The 17,563-nt window shown below is 39.2% G+C and overlaps 1 protein-coding gene across 7 annotated transcripts in view; it reads left to right on the forward strand.

Moving 5' to 3' along the window:
* Positions 1 to 17,563, forward strand: part of LOC101172122 (signal-induced proliferation-associated 1-like protein 1) — a 67,372-nt gene that overhangs the window by 18,118 nt on the left and 31,691 nt on the right. The window lies entirely within an intron of this gene.

The following is a 17,563-nucleotide window of genomic DNA, read 5'->3' on the forward strand; positions in this document are numbered from 1 at the left end:
CTGTTGCCTGTGAATGTACACTGATAGAGCCAGAGCTTTGTGTTTGTTGCGTGTCCTTCAACTTCACAAAGAGTTCTTTTCATTTTCCGCTCAACTAGAAAGTTCCGTGACCGATAGCCATGGCACCTTGGGAAGAAAACCACATAAATCCTCCTCTGCATTCCCGGCCAGACATCTGGACGATGTCTGTTCTAGAACCTGTATCTTCAGCTGCAACTTCAGTTAAAGCTCCGTCTGAATGCAATAAATCATTTTGTAACTTTCCCTTCCTAATGCACTTGGCAGCGATCGGAGCATATTTCAAGAGTGTCATCTTTTTCAATTTTTTTATTTCTCAGTTGGTCTTTAGTGCAGCACTGCTCATCTTTCTATGGTTTCCTGCATCAATGTAAAGGACTATTCAGTTTAAAACTCAGACTTTGACCTAATGGATTTAAAGGATCTAAAGAAAATATTGTAATTTGAATTTGTTTGATCCAACTTTCTAGCACATTATCGGAATTTCAATTTATCAACTATCAGTTCTCATAATAAAGCCGTGTGACTTAAATGCAGTCTGCTGTCATTGTTAAGGACTGTTGTGGTAGAGTGGATCTTATCTGGTTGCATCTTGGGACCTAATAACTGATATCTGTCAGCATTTATAAAAATACATAATTGCCAGAATTTGTGGCAGTAGCCGAATTAAAATGCTTGGCGGAATACCAAATAATTGCTGAATATCCCATGTGGAATTATTGTAAGGTCTTAAATATAACATGAATAAACTAGTATTTATTTTAAAAATGTTTTTCAAATAAATTGTTTATTTCCTTTTGTTATTTCAGTAGCCTTTCTAGGCCTTTCAACAAAAGATCAGTTCAAGCAGTAGGTATGCTAATAGATATGCTAATAGTGTAAACAGTTGACAGGCTTATAAAACAAAAAAAAACAGAAAATAGTAAACAGAAGGCTCAAGTAGAACTCATTAAGTGTGTTTGTGTAACCTCGTACACTTGTACAGGTACACAACATGTCTCAGGGACAGATTTTTCAATACCAGAACTTAATAAAAAGAAGGAAACCATGACATCTTATAATAAAAAATGCTGCCTGCTCTGTATCCACAAGCCTCCAAAAGCCAATGTCTTCCACAACACTGCGGTTGGACATCTATAGCCGTATTCTCTCTTACCTTCTTTGTGATTTTGTTTGCTTTGGTACTATACTTTGCAAACCTTGTCTATTCACATACATCTGCCTTGGACGGGGTGCTGCTAGTTGTCCTTTTAGCTGCTGCATCAGTCTCTCTCTCGTTGTTATCATGCTCTTCCATGTTTTTAAATGGCATATTAATGTATGATTATCTAGTCTTGTGTTTTTATGAAAACAAAGGATGAATTCATACCACACTCTAAATGACAAAACACAGCAGAGCCTTAGCTATGTTCTCCTTAGCTGCACTCACCATTGTTTCGTAGTATTGCATGGCTTTAAGACTCTTTTTGTTACACCTGACAAACCAAGGTGCCTTCACTGTAGGTTTGTTGGGGTTAAAACTGTTGGGATTGGTGAAGAAGCAGCAGTTCTGGGATTTATCCTTTAAAGCAAATGGGAGTTTGACGACAACACAGATGGAACTTCTAACAAGTGTTCCTGCAATGTGTAGAGCTGGCAACTTCCGCTGCCTTGCCTCTCCAGGAAATCTAGCCAACCTCTGTGGGGAGGAAACTAAATATGTGTGTTGGTTTGTTTAGCAACTGCCCAAAGACCGATTTGAGCCGTCTATTCTACACTCTTGTAAACCTTTTTAATTACTTTACTGTTTGTTTTGAAGTTAAATAATATATATTCATGTTTGGGGTTTCTTTTAATGAGGAATGAACATTCTCAAACACTTTAGCACGGTAGAGCCCCACTAACAAGGATTACTCATTTCTTTTAGCCCACCCACCATTGGAAACACTAAGGTGTGGACATGCACACTATATTTGAAAGAATTAATAATGTTATATAATAAAGAGATGTGATTATGTCTGCTTTAAAGACGTGAAACAAAGACCAACACATTTCCACTCGCCACACTAGTAACTACCTTTTAGATTCAGTATTACTGTTATCTGAAGATGGCAGGAGAAAAACTGGTGCATGAAACTATCATATAGATGGCAAAAACAGGGAGTAAGCCGTTTAAAAAAAAAAAGCTTCTGAGTAGGCGGCTCTTATCTATGAGCATGTTTTGTTCCAGTTAATTCTTTGCTTCTGTCTCTCTATTCCTCTCGCTCCTTTTTTTTTTACTTTTTTCCCTCCTCTCTCACCTCCTCCTCCAGTCAGCAATGCTGCTCTCCTCTCTTCTCCTCCCTCCCACCCACCCACATTCACAAACACACAGATGCAGACACCACCATGTTCACACATCTATGAGGAGAATCAGGGGGAAAATGAGGAATCAGAGAGGGTTTTGTGAAAGGAAAACACCAGGAAAGTTATGGAATGTGTCAGTGTGAGATATCTAAGACTGGGAACTGATACAATACTAAACCTAGATTATGTGGTTTGCATATTTGTACATCTATATAAAAAATATACGTCAATTCCAGAAGCATGGCAAAAGTCATGATTTTGTTAATGAAAGTTCCACCTTTGGTTAATTATTACCATTATACAACATCAGTTATGTGACATTTTGTTTCCTATAGCAAGAAAAAACAGTTTTTAAATAGCAGTTCTAAGAATTGTATTTTGACAGTGATTCCAACCACAAGTGTACGCTAAAACATAGATTTTACTACTTAATGTTCCATCTGTCTTCTTGTTTTGTGTCGGTTTGACCGGTTGTTGTCTGGTTTTATTGTTTGCCTTCTTGTCCCGTTTGTCATGACTGAGTTTATCCTCTCAGGTTTCCGTATTTTTGCAAGATCAATGAGAAAATGGCAGCAGGTATATCCTGTGATATTTTCTTGGAAGCAAAGTGGTTTGTGAGGATGCTTTAAGGTAATAGTAACAGCCTTTACCAGTGTATGTGGTCCTGAAACAGTCCCTATATGGGGAATTAGATAGTTTCAGGATAAAAGTTGGCCAGGCTTTGGTGTTATCCTTGAGGCTCCAGTAGATTCTTCTTGCTGGCAGCTATAACCCCCATCCTGAAAAAACCTGGTCTTGACCCTGACAATATTGCAAATTTCCGTCCCATCTCCAACCTGCCATTTCTGTCCAAAATACTTGAACGAGTGGTTGCCTCCCAGCTCAAATCACACCTAAACTCAAATAATCTGTATGAACCCTTTCAATCTGGTTTTCGGAAACAACACAGCACTGAAACAGCTCTGCTCAAAGTCTAAAATGACATCGTTCTTTTCTCTGACTCTGGACAGCTCTCCATCCTCATTCTCCTGGACCTCACTGCAGCATTTGACACCATCAGCCACTCCATCCTGCTCTCCCGTCTCAAGAACGGTCTCAACATCACTGGCTCTGCTCTATCCTGGCTTCAGTCCTACCTCACCAACCGTCAACAGTTTATCAAGGGAAACAATTGCTCATCCTCCACAGCTCCTCTGTTGCAAGGTGTTCCCCAAGGTTCAGTGCTTGGCCCACTCCTGTTCATCCTTTACCTCATTCCCCTTGGTGACATCATCCGACAACATGGCTTAAATTTTCACTGTTACGCTGATGACATACAACTATACATCTCCACCAAATCCATCAGCTCCACCACTTATTTCCCACTCACCCGCTGTCTAACAGACATCAAAACATGGCTTGAGCACAATTTCCTCAAACTCAACTGTGATAAGACAGACATAATCATAATTGGCCCCAAAACCATCACAAAATCCATACAAAATTTTCAGTTAAATTTCAATAACACCACGCTTTCTTCGTCACCAGTCATCCGCAACCTTGGGTTTCTCTTTGACACAAATTTATCACTTGAACAACATGTTAATCAAATCACTCGGTCTGCCTGTTTCCACCTGAAAAATATTGCCCGCCTCCTTTCATCCCTCTCCTTTGCTGCTGCTGAAACCCTCATTAATGCTTTTATTACCTCCCGGTTAGATTATTGCAATAGCATACTCCTTGGTACACCCTCCAGAATAATAAATAAGATGCAATACATTCAGAACTCTGCTGCCCGTCTGCTCACACACACCCGCTCCCGTGAACACATCACCCCCGTCCTTCAAGACCTTCACTGGCTCCCCATCGATCAGCGTATCAAATTCAAAGTTCTCCTCATCACTTTCAAAGCCCTTCATAACCTGGCCCCACCATACCTCACCGATCTCCTCCAGCGTCACACCCCTTCCCGCTCTCTGCGTTCGTCCGATGCTAACCTTCTGTCTCTCCCCTGTCGGACCAAGCGTCGAAATTGGGGAGACAGAGCCTTCTCCATTGCTGCTCCAACCCTATGGAACACTCTGCCCCAACATCTCAGAGACTGCACTGACCTCCCAGTTTTTAAAAAGTCACTTAAAACTCGTCTTTTTAAAAAAGCTTTTAATCTTTAATCTGTCTTATATGTTTTTATTAATTATTTTATTATATTAGCTCTGTTCTTATTAACTGTTTTTGCTCATGTGTTGTAAAGCGTCTTTGTGTGCCATTTAAAGCGCTATACAAATAAAATTTATTATTATTATTATTATTATTGATCCACTCAAGTAGACTTTAACCCCTTTACACTGGAGCTTTGGTTCCAATGTTGACATCCTTTTGACTATCGTAACTTTGTAATCGTTAACACAGTTCAAGTAATTCCAGCAGATTCTAAAGCAGAGAAAAGCAGCCTTGCACTGATATGCAACACTTTTTAGTAAAGTCCCTACGCAATCAGCTGGTTCTGTCGTAGAGAAAAGCGGCTTTGAATGCTAAGCCGATATGAAAAGATGCTTTTCTCTGCATCAGAATGAGCTGATTTACTTTGTGCTACTTGGGTGTGTATAAGTTTGTTTTGGATGTTGTCCCTGTACAAGTTCTTAAAGTGTGGGTGACATGGCCTATTTTAATAAGCCAAAATATAGTAAATAGTTTCTATTTCATGTTGCGATTGTTTTTAATATTTTTCGAAAAAGAATAAATAGCGAAAAACGCAATGTAAACAACGAGGACGGCCGCCGGCTTCACGCATTCCGCCGAATTCGCGCCGCCCTGTTTGTGACGTAACGAAAGGAAGACAAGGCAGACAACATGGCTAGCACCGATAGCGAAGCACAGAGTGATGCTACCGTCTCTATTAGCGATTTATCATCAGATGAACAGAAAGATGAAGAGGAAAGTTGCGGAGATTATCATGATGATGAGTCACTTTTGCAACCGTATCGATTCGAACCCTTTTGCGAAAGTGAGGAGGATATAGCAGAAAGTAGTAGGTCTAGTGATCATGCCGATCATGACGATAGCCAGCATGAAGATTCGGCTAGACTCCAGTAAGTCTAAAAAATGTATAAAATTAAATTACTCCACTTACCCTAAAATATACTCAAAATGTCCCCTTTTGGCCTAATCTAAACAAAGGTAAACACTGGTTTTCAACCCAATTTACAAAATAAATGTCACAAAATAAAAGTTTCCCAGATGGTACTACTCTTTAGTTAACAAAGTCACTGTATACCATTAACAACTGTGGAACATTAACAGTTTTACCCGTTTGAACCCGTTTGAAACCTTTTCTCGTGCGCGCGCGCGCGCTCACACACACACAGTTCAGTTTACTCACGGTACCGGCACCTCAAAAGCAAAAGAAAAAAAACGTTGCAGGCCTGTTGCTTCTCTTGCAAAACATTGAGTGCGTTGAAATACTCCAGTTGGATCCAAGGACAACAGAAAACACGACTACTTCGCCTCAATGTGATCCATCGTGATGCACACTAGCTTAGGCTTAGCAGCCTCCGCTCCCGACTCCAGCGCCGTCCTCTCCGACCCAGAAAACGGCTCGCTCGCTTCCAGCTCACCCGCCTTTCCTCGACTCAGAAGCCAAGATCCTCCTCCCAACTCTCCGTTCAAAATTCTTCGTTTGTGTCCCGGTTTTTGTCCCTTCGAAAACGCAGACTTCTCTCCTGCAGATCTGGAGGGAAAAATCCTTCGCCGTCCACCTTCTTGAACTTTCCCCTTTTCAGCAGCGTTTCTTGTTTGGGAATTTTATACACAGATACACTTTCAGTAGATGTATTGCTACATCCAGCTGCCACACAACGACTTGGCATGTTGATGATTAACAGATTTAAACACGAGAGAAACGAAGACTACCGGTTTTGTTTACATGCTGTCCGAAGCGGAACTGCGAAAATCAACGCCTTTCATGACGTCACAGGTCATATCGGGTTCACTTCCAGCCTGCGCTCTAGCGGCAGATCCAAATCTCTGATTCTTTCGAAAGATGTCTATTATTCATATGCTTCGGATTTTTTTCGACGCGAACTATTGGTATCAATAGAATCAGCGTTTAAAGGGCTTTTTTATTTGACAAAGTTGTTCAAAGCATGGCATCCACACTTTAACTAATTAGATTTTTATGTTTGCAATTGTTTAAAGGCATTGAACAAATAACTAATGATCCATTTCAATTTTCAGTTTTCCGAGGTCCTCCTTTTCCGTTATTCAACGATTGGAGTTACAATATTTTTTAAGAATTTAATGTCCTGCATTACCCTGAAAATCATCCTTGAATACAAATGCATTGAAATAAAGCACATCCCTCCAGCCCAGGACAGTTTTTTTCCTGCCTCAAGCAAATGTCCTACTCCCCAGACAAAGTACCTGTGGTTGTGTTAAAGACTGTTTTTTGATTTTCATGCAGATTCAAAAGGTTGTGGCATTGTTGCGCTTCAACTGCGGATTGATGCATAGCAGAAAAGAGAGCGAAAACATACTCGACTTGATGGACTCCCATACTTTCTGCATCCGTCTCTTTCCCACTTTCAGTCTCAGCATCTCATATCCTCCCACATGCTCTCACATTGAGTGAGGAATCAATCCTTCTCACTTCCATTATCTCCCTCTCTGTCGCACTCTCTCCTGCTTGCTTCTGGCCGTTCTGTACAAATCGAACGGCCAAGCCGTGGGCACAACCCAGTCCCGCAGCAATCATACCATGTCCTCATTAGGGCCGGTCTAGTGATTCACTTATTCTGCTTCATCCCTTTCTGACTGTAATTGGACAAAAATATCTTCCTGCATGTCAGCATCAGTCTGTGTGAGATTCTGCTTTCTGTTTGGCTGTGTAGAGTTCTGCAGCAGGTGTATCAAAGTACATTTATAACTCTGTTGGCCTCTGCCCTTAAAGCAAATGGGCACCCATTGTGGAATGCATTAGAGCTTACTACAGACTCTGACCATTACTTCTTCAGACTTATTAACTCCTGTATAAATCCAGAAAGCATTGACAAATAAAGCATTTTTGCAGACGAGACTAGAAAACTTAAAGCTGTTTTCCATCTCAGCCAATGACAGCACTGTAATTTTGTTTGAATATTTAATCTTATTAATCTTATTGGAAGGTTTCCAGAAATAGATGTTAAAGTATAACATGTGGATCAGTTGGTTTTTTCAGCATATGGATTGAAGATGCCACAGATTGCAGAAGTGTAAAATAAAACAGTTGTTTGGTAGAAAAAGGAAAAAAACAACAACTAAAACACTGATTTATTGCACACATGCTTCCCTTACTCTTAGCAGGGTGTATATTTTAGAATAGTGTTAATCTAGAGTAACACTTAAGTAATAAAGCATTTTATTGTGAAGGTGTTGAACAACCAGTTTCAAAGGGATTTCCTTATCTCTCTGACAGTTCATGCCCACCCAGACTTAAATTCTAACTTTCTCTTGCGCTCACCTGGGCCATAAATTACATTATGCTTCCTGAGAGAAAGGAGGAAGTGGCTGGGATGTGTTTCCTGTTGGAATGGGAGAAAACGTCCTTGGAAAACATCAGTGCTGGAACAAATTCTGTTTCTGAAAGCTGTGGGGTTAAACAGGTTTCCTACACTGTGTTTCAAAACCCTTATATTTTTAGTCTGGAAAATCAATAGAAAGTGTCACCGTAGAATGATTTAACTGCAGAAAAGTAAACAAATGAAAGAAAAGTCAATTTTTATATAGATTTTTTTTCCAACAATCTTGGTTTATTGGTTTATTCTACAAACGCAATGAAATAAATATGCATGGTTAGAAACCATGAAACCCAGCTGAAATACTAAGTTATATATTGATTGGAAAATAAAGAAAATAAAATTAGATGAGGCTGTCTTCTTCTTCCTATTCAGAAATAGACATTTTTAACTTCTACATACTATACAATCACATGACACATTGAATCCATTATATATAATAATTATCAAATAGAGTTTGAGTATTGTGTCGAATTCAATAATGCCTGAATCCGCTTTGATATCAATAACTTTTTTCTTGCTTTAGGAAATCGCTGCCTTCTTGTACAGTTACTGTATTGGGAGTCTGCATCAGTCAGGTGTTAAATACTATATCATGATGTATTCTGTGATTTAAAGATTTTTGAAAGTGCACGATTTTGCCTGCTTTGTTTTTCTGTTTTTCTTTTTAGCCGGTCATAGCCGGTACATTCAGATACAAAATTAAAGATTGTTAATAGTATGCTGTCCATCAGGTGTTTGCATGCATTTTTAGGAGGATTTTCAAAAGGCAGTTTTGCATGTTTTAGCACTGCAGCATTATGGCATACTGTATGAACTGCATTCATTGCCCAGAAAAATGCGTAATTTCCTTTTAATTTTTGGGAATATTTTTCTAAGAATTGTCTCTAGCATGCTCAAAGTGAAACAACCAAACGGAGTCCTTAGATTGAGAGTATTGGTCAAAAAGTCATACCTTGATTAAAAAAACAAACAAACAATAAAACCCGAAGAACATTTTGGACCACGACTACTGAAGACTGTGCTGCTTCCTTCTTGGTCCAACCCACTCTTCTCTTACTACAGTATTGTTCCTTCTCCCTGTTGCCCACGCGGAGCCCCGCCATTTTGGAAATCTGCAGCTCCCCTCTGACGGCCATAATTCACAGTTTCCCTTCTGAGGTTGAATGATTCACCCAAGCTTTAGGCGTCAAAGCATCATTTCCATTGATAGGAAGCCAACACTTGCATAAGGGGCTTTGCATCAAGCAGTCTAAAGAAACCTCATTATAGCTCTGGAACATTTAATGATTACAAATACTTTTGGTTTTGTCCATTTTGTGCCCCCATTTTTGGCTGATCTTGTTTCAAATTGCAACGTCCTGCAATGTGTTCCTATAGCTCTTCCAGCTCAGGGATTGTTGATAAATTTTTTATTCAAAACACTCTATTGATTCGTAACACTTTTTATCCTTTCTTTGCTTTTTTATCATTTTTTTTCCTAATCAGTTGTTCCTCTTTTTTTCTTTATGTCACAGCAATGCATCAGCACCCAGTCACCATGTTAATTACACCACATCTCTTTTTCTCTATTATTCACCACTCCGCTATTTCTGTCATCCTCGCTGGAGTGGCTGCTTTTTGCTACAGTGCCTGCTATTTGCCGGGCTCCACAGTGGTTGTTGAAGTGAGGAGGGGGCGTGCACTGCTGCCCAGTTCTACAAAAAAATGGTTGTTTAGCGTCATCTGATTGTCACAGATTAGAGGGCTCTCTGCGGTGGTGCGGAGGCGGCTCTTGCAGAAGATCAGGCAGTTTTGTCGCTGCTGTCTGAGCCATTTGCCTACAAAATGTCTTTCAATTTAGTCACTCTTTGCTGTGTCAGGAAGGGAGCCCAACGAACAATAAAGGTTATAGTTAAAGATGCGCCAAAAATGCCCAAATCCGTCATCTCCAGAGGCGATAGACCTCATTGACGCAAACATTTTTAGGTTTGTATCATTCATGTAACTTGTTGCGGGTATTTTGAATTTGTTTTGCTTGAGAACATCAAAAATATTAAGCTTATTAACATTCAGTTATATTAAGGTACTATAATGCAACACAGAAAGGTGGCGTGTCTATTTAAAAACTTGCGTGGGCTGACATGAATATTTACAAGGTCCCAGATTTGTATGGGCACTCTCATTTATGATATATATTTATAAAACAGTGAAATTCTGGACTTGTAGATACTCACATCTCCTCTTATATGACAAATACCCCTCATCTGTACCTAAACCCTTATATCAAAGATTCAGCTGATCACCAGCTGTACTGCTCAAATTTATCATCTTTTTGATTCCTTCACAGGTTTGTGTTTTTTCCTGCTTCTTCATTAACTCTATTTTTAACATCATGCATCTAGAATTTTGTAATTTCAAGTGTTATTTAGAAATTTGGAGTTGACGTTGTTCTTGTAACTTTTGCACATGAATCATCAAGAAGCTGAATTTACAACAAAGTAATATAGATGAGATGAGCAACACACAAAAGACACGCTAGAAAACTTTAAACTATGACATATTTATCTAAAGCAAAAAAAACCTGTTTGCTTTTATAAATTATTGTAGTGTTTTAGGTATTGGTGGACGAATTATGCTGTACAATAATAAATAATAACAATAACAATACTGTTTGATGCATCCCTAATAAAAATGTTGGACAGTCAAGGAAAGACAAGGAAAACGTTATATACTGGTTTTTTTTTTTGGTTCCACATCACCTCAGGCAGTTGCTAATAAGCAGCTCCAACACCTGGCTGTCCAGAAAAATAACACGGAGGATAAACACCTTGACATTCTGTTCAAGTCTAGCAAACGCGGCAGGCGAAGCTGCCAAAGCACGCACTAACTTTGACAACACCTGCTTTCTTTTTTCAGAAGATTTTTCAAGTCTGCCTTCGTTCATCTGACTTTTTCAACAGCGCTTGATATTATACCATTAATGTTCATTTGTTTTCTGTGCTTGTGTTGTAAAGCTGGAACTTTTTTTTGTTTAGACAATATCAGCAGTTCTCCACTAAGAAAAAGGACACTTCGCTTAAGCCTTTGTCACAACTGCCCTCATGGCTACACACGGGTTGTGTGCTGGCAAAAATGGGTGAACTTATACAAGGCATGCAGGTGGCCCACATATAATGATGAAGGCTGTATGCCAGTCGGTCACCTATAGAGAAAAAAGAAAGTTCATGCACATTGTTTTTATGCTGTGGGCACCAGGTGGTGGCAATATAGAACACGGGTAAGTAAGGGTGAAGGCGGTGAGATGCAGGCATGTCATATGGATTTTTCTTTTTTTCAACACCCCCATAATCCTTCGGACGCTGCAAATGGCCCGTTTGTGTGGTTCATGTGTTAAGTGTGCACTCCTTGTGAGCACCCTGTGCGTTAAAAATGAGGAAATTAGGCAATCAGAGCGTAATTTGTGTCAGGATCCTGTCAGCGTCCTTCGGAAACTTGCATATCACCTGTACACCCCATGAAAGAAGCATTTTTGCACAATCAGTAAGGGCCCAATACTGCACCTTATTAACGACTAGTGTGGTGTAAAGGCACTGTACAACAGCATCACCTGCAGCCTAGGTGCGTGCAGCCTAACATTAGCCTTACAAATACTTCAAGATATGCTTACCACACATACAGCAATCTTAACTTCCATCTCTATGACTTCCCTTGTGGGGGCCATACGATCCTACAGGGAGCTGACACACCCTCCATGGGCCCCAACCATTGACTGTAAAAACAATGGACAGTTCAACCCCTCCCTTCTCGTGTTCCCAAATAGTGACTACCATTGTTTCCTGATACGGGGGCTGCCATGTTGAAACCAGTTGACCGTGATTGGTCCGAGTGGCCCCCACACAGCGACAGCGGTCACCATAGATACGATGACTCAGAGGGACTCTGACCAATCACTGTCGACTGGTAACATCTCGGCACCTGAGTCAGGAATTAATAGCGACGGATTTTGCCTCGTTTTGCAAATCTGGAGGTAAGGCATTTTTGTATGGGTGACGTTACACCTCAATTTGTCTCAAAACCCCCATATGGGCGCATCGGGATAAGGTTTGTGGTCCAAGTGGGATTCTGGGAGTGCAAATGATGACAAAAATAAACACACAAAAAAACTTCTATCCTGCAACAATGACATTTCTACATTTTATCAAATTAACATCTATGAGCGTTGCATCGCATGGACTATTTAGTAGAAACATACTGGATTGAACTTTTGTAGTGGACGTCTGTCACTCTTTGGAAAATGAAAGTGTACACATAATTATGTTCCAGTACAATATTTATATACAATATATAAATTCTAAAAATAGCAGTGAGGTGAACAATTCTCTCCACTTGTCGACTGTGTCGTCCCCAAAGCTTCTCAGATTACATAAATAATAGATATGTTTGGAACAGGGGCAATTGGTTGTATGGATCTGATTCATCTGCACTCCTGCGACCCACATACAATCTTGTGTTAGATAAAGATCGTTTCTGTTTGGCTTGGCTTCTGCCCGATTATTGATCAGCAGCACTTAATTGCTAGCTGGCTTTTTACACTGTAGGTCAAAGCAATGAATGGCAGAACTTATCACTTTTTGTCATCTAAAATAACAGATGATTGTGAAAAAAGTCAATATTTGTAGTCGGTGAAGTCATAAAAAGAAAGTTTTACATTACATATTGACATATTTGAACCCTTTGTTGCAGTTTTAAAAAAAAAAGTATCTCAGAAAGTTAGAATATTGGTGAAAAAATGAATTGTTGGAAATGATTTGGGTAGACTCTAATTAGTTAATGCACTCAAAACCCAAGCAGAGGTTTTCTGAGCCTTTATATTGTTTACGTCTGGGTTAGAAGGTTATGCAGTCATCATCTGCTGATGACAGATGTCCAGATGACATCCACTGCCAGAAAATGTCATTGCTAAACAAGCTGGTTGTTCACTGAGTGCCACATGCAAAGGTAACATGGAAAAGTGTGGCAGGAAAAGGTGCTCCAGCAACAGGGAAGACTGGCATTTTCATGCAAAATTCATTCAAGAATTTTGAGTAGCATGGTAAGGAGTAGACTGAGGCGGACGTCAGTTCGTCAAGAGCCCCCACACAGATAAAACCTAGACATGGGCTATAAATGTCCTAAACTCAAGACGATGGCTGCATTGGCTCCATTCGAAGGAGAAAAAGAACTAGACTAACTGAAAGCAGACATTTTACTTTTCATTTGCAAATTAAATTTTCAGAGTCTTAGTTTTCACAATTGAGGATGACTTGGGAGTGTTGGGTGTGTTTTCATAATCCATAGTCAAAGCTCTAGGTTCAGCACTTCATGCTGCACTTGGTGCGGCACTCCAGCTGTGAAGGGCTTTTTGTTGGAGAGGTTGCAGTCTGACTATTTTTAAGGGAGTTTTTTTTTTTTTACAGAGATAACCAGTTCAAACAGGTGACATAAATACAGGGAACTAATAGAACATAGAAGGGCGCCTTAAAGAAGGACAGCTCCCTGAGGGACAGTATTCAAACTTATTCGCAGGACATAAATACTTGTTCTCTTCACCACTAAACAAAACATATAAGATATGATATGATTTGCTGGATTTTTTTTACATTGTTTCTCACAGTTGAAGTGTACCTATGATGAACACTACAGTAAAAACACATTTTTTTAAATGGGAGAACATGCAGAAACTATGACAAATACTTTTCTGCCCCATTGTAGTTTAAAAGCTTTCAAGCTGTTTTTAATTGTAAGTTTGATGAGTACAGATAATAATAAAAGCCCAAAATAGCCTGTCTCAGTAAATTAGGATAATGTATGTTTGTCTCATTCCACTTAAAGCTCAAGTTTTATTATTTTTAAATTGACTGACCAGAATTATTTAAAATTTTCGCTATGTTCTTATTTTCAGGTTAAGCTTATATTTTTGCTCTATCTCATTTGTTTGAATTTTAGGCAAGTCAAACTTGCAAAAGAGGCTTTGTATTGTTAAAAATATTAACATGACATCTTAAACCTTATCTATAAAAACAGTTGCATTTTAATTGAAAGTGACCATTTTTTCTGTTTGTATAAAAGTATTTACATTATTAAGCTCATTACATAGTTTTTTCCGAAGTTAAAGCAACATCAACAATCAATAAAAGCACACACCCACACACACACACACACGCACTATTTTGGGCTTTTATTATTTTAAGGTAATCCAGGTAAATTCTTCTTTTATCAGTCTATGCAGTATTTCTGCAAAATTCAAGACGAAATTTAATACGATTGCTTTACAACTATTGATGATAGAAAAAAGTGTCTTTAAAACCATTAGAAGGACATTAATGCATGAAAGTTTGCTTTCATGCCACAAAAGTATAGAAAATGATCTGCATATTTATTCCTGAATAAAAGCTTTTGCTTATCGATTTATTCCACCAAATGGTTAAAGTGAGTTGCTGTGATTATGTTGGCATGCATGTGGATCCATGCACCTCCCAGCCCTCGTCTCCTCCCACTACCTCCACTGTCATTGTCTAGGATGGAGAAGTGCAATAGCACACGGTTTCAATCATTTTGCTCTTGAGCAAAAAACAACAGCAGGCTCCAGAGCGATACCACCTCTCTGTCGAGCTCTGCCGATGGAGCAGAGCGAGGGGAATAAAGCAAATGGCATTTATCTTTCCACACAATTACAAATGCACTTTGAAACTTTAGAGGGTCTGCTGCCTGGCAGCTTTCAAAGACATAAATGTTTCTTATCTTTTCTCCGTCTTGGCCTGGCGTTTCCTCATCTGATAAATAGCTGTTTGTCTCTCAAATGGCTCTACAGCAATTAGCGTGTGCATAGGAGCAGTCAGGAGTGAATTTCATTCATCGTTTTATTTATTTATTCATGTACTTGTTCGCTGTTGTTGCAGATCTATCCAAATATTCTGAATATTTGATTACCTTTGAAAAGAAACTCAGTAGATGCTTTGACGCAGTCCGATGCAGACCTAGAAACGGTTGGAAACTGTTGCACAGCGTGGGTGGAGGAGGTGGAAGGGGTGAGCAGGGTGACGAAACATTTGTCATTATGTTGATCTATGGGTTCAAGGCCAGTGCAACTTGGTGATGAAAACTAATGCACAAGTCACATTCTGAATCCTTGTTTGACCTTTAGTGACCCATCTGTCCTCACGTCTTAGAAGCTACTGCTTGATACATTTTTCAAAAAAGTCCAAAGATTCCGCGTAAACCGTCAGCTTTTAGGCTCTCTGCTGTGAGCTTGTGACAGACATTGAGACATATTGTTGTGTCAGAATTACAAGTACATGACGTGACTTGCCTTGACTCACCGGCCGGTTTGGTGTTGATGGTAGACTAGAGAAACAGGGGTTAACCAGTTTTATAAACGTAAACAAAGAAAAACCCCGTTCTCTACTTGTTTTTCCTCTGTCACCAGTTTCCTCTTATTCCACAGGTCTGTAGCCCAACAGGATTGTCAATTTTCAAAACAAAACACACAACTTCAATTCAATTTGACCTGAATGGAGGGAAAAAACTGGATCATTCCGCTTCAACAACTCGTAGAATCTTTGAATCAACTGTCTGTGCCCTCTTTTTTTGCTCCGTGGCATGCATTTAAACGGCTCTCTTCTGCTCTGTAATTTTCAGGTGTGCATGACTCACTGTTTACTGGTGCAATGCACAATTGCACAGCGGTGCGACACCTGTGCTGCTTAGCAACAACACCGGACCCAGGCACCCAGGAACATTTTTTTTGCCAAACCACCATAAGTCATATGTCGTCTTCTGATTATTGACAGTAATGAAATATTTATGTTCATTTCCTCTGTGATTTTCTCCACTGCTCAGTTCTGACTGAATGAGTGGAATATAATTAAACTGTAGATTAATTTAAAAAACTCTCAACAATAATGACTCTTTAATGATATAACATAAAGCTCCACAGCTGCAGGAAATTTGCTAAAGCTTGATTGACTTCGGTTGTGCTGTAGGAAAGTCATTCCCCTCTTTCTTTGGTCAGGAGGTTTACATTAAGTCTCAATCTGGTTTACCAGATAAAACACATTTGGAGGAAATGCATTCAAACATGAAAAAGGAAACCTGTTTAAATGACAGTAAATGATTTCTATGCTAATACGAGGTAGAACCTCATCTCACTCACCTCATATTTTTTTAAATCCTTTTCTAACTGCAAATAAAGAGGTCATTTTGAAGGAAGTGACCCTGAAAACAAAATTAATCTAAACCCATGAATGATGAAGGATTAAACCATTTTTTAAAGAAATGATAATTGGTATGTTTAGCGGGAAGCAGGAATAATAATTTTGAAAAAACTAAGACATGTGTCTTTCCTGCTGTTATCGTTCACAGTGATGTTTAGAGTTTACATTTTTATTCTTTTGTAATGAATCAAGACTATTTGTGTCCTGGGACTAAACTGGTACTGACCGTAACATTGGAACCCAATTAGACTTTGTGGCTCTCTGGACAAATTTTTCGACTGGTTGGCCACAAATGGTTCTTAAATTTTGATAGAAGGGAGCAGATGCGTGGAGTGTTTTTGGTATTCTACCTTAAAAGGGAAAGAAATGACATGGAATCTGGACAAATACATTTGGATTGAAAATGAATGTATATTAGGGCTGCACGAATTGAGGAAAACTTGCGATTTAGATATTAGTGATCAATATTGCGAGAACAATTTAAATTGCGATACAGGAAAAAATTAGTAAAACAATTAAATACATCATTTCCATTTCACTGCAACAGTTTAATTTAAAGAAGATTCAACATAACTTAAATTACACTCCAAATGACCCTAGTCTACATAGGAGGCGAGCATCTAGCATAAAAGGGTCCATCCAATTGAAGCTGCCATAAGATTGTTTTAGCACATTAAAGGTAACCATTTATGGCTATTTTAGCCGACTTTTGCGATATGAGTATTGCACAGCTTGATATTGGGATGACGATAAATCTGCGATTTATTGTCCAGGCCTAATATATATTTTAAAACAGAACATTTTCGAGTTTTTATTTCGAAACTGTGCCCCCCCCCCCCCCCCCCCCCCCCCTAATTTTAGACCAAATTGCACCATGGGATGCAGTCATGTGGTGTTTGAATGATCTGAAGAATGAAAAACGACATATCTTCCAACACCACATGGATGCTTGAGGTGGGGTCCCCAAACCTTTTCTTGTGAGAGCCACAATAACCTTTTATTGTCTCTGTGTCTAAATCTAAACTGCTGTTGTCTTTCTTTTATAATGAAGCACTGTGGTACCCTGAAGGAGTTGTAAAGTGCTATATGAATAAAGTTTCATTTCATTCATTCATTCATTCATGGTCCTTTTAACAAAGTAAACAACACTATTCATTAAATAAAAAAATAACCAAATAACTGTCTCTGTGATCTTCAAAGAAAGACGGTCAGGAAAAATAATACTAATACATTTCAAAATATAAGCAATAAATAGTCTGCCCTCTCCCGTCTGAGTCCCTGTGAGCCTTTGGGGGCCTGCAGCTCCTCACACGTCTCACAGTTTGTGCTAAACTTCCCGAATAAAACTGAGCAGCTGTGCTGTGTCCGGCACGTGTGTTTCTCATCCAGGGATCATGAAATAAAGTCAAATTCTTCTGCCTTCTGCTGCAGCCGGGCACATTAACTTTTCACCAGTAC

The sequence above is a fragment of the Oryzias latipes genome, chromosome 24, assembly GCF_002234675.1.
Source record: "Oryzias latipes chromosome 24, ASM223467v1".
Lineage (NCBI taxonomy): Eukaryota > Metazoa > Chordata > Actinopteri > Beloniformes > Adrianichthyidae > Oryzias > Oryzias latipes.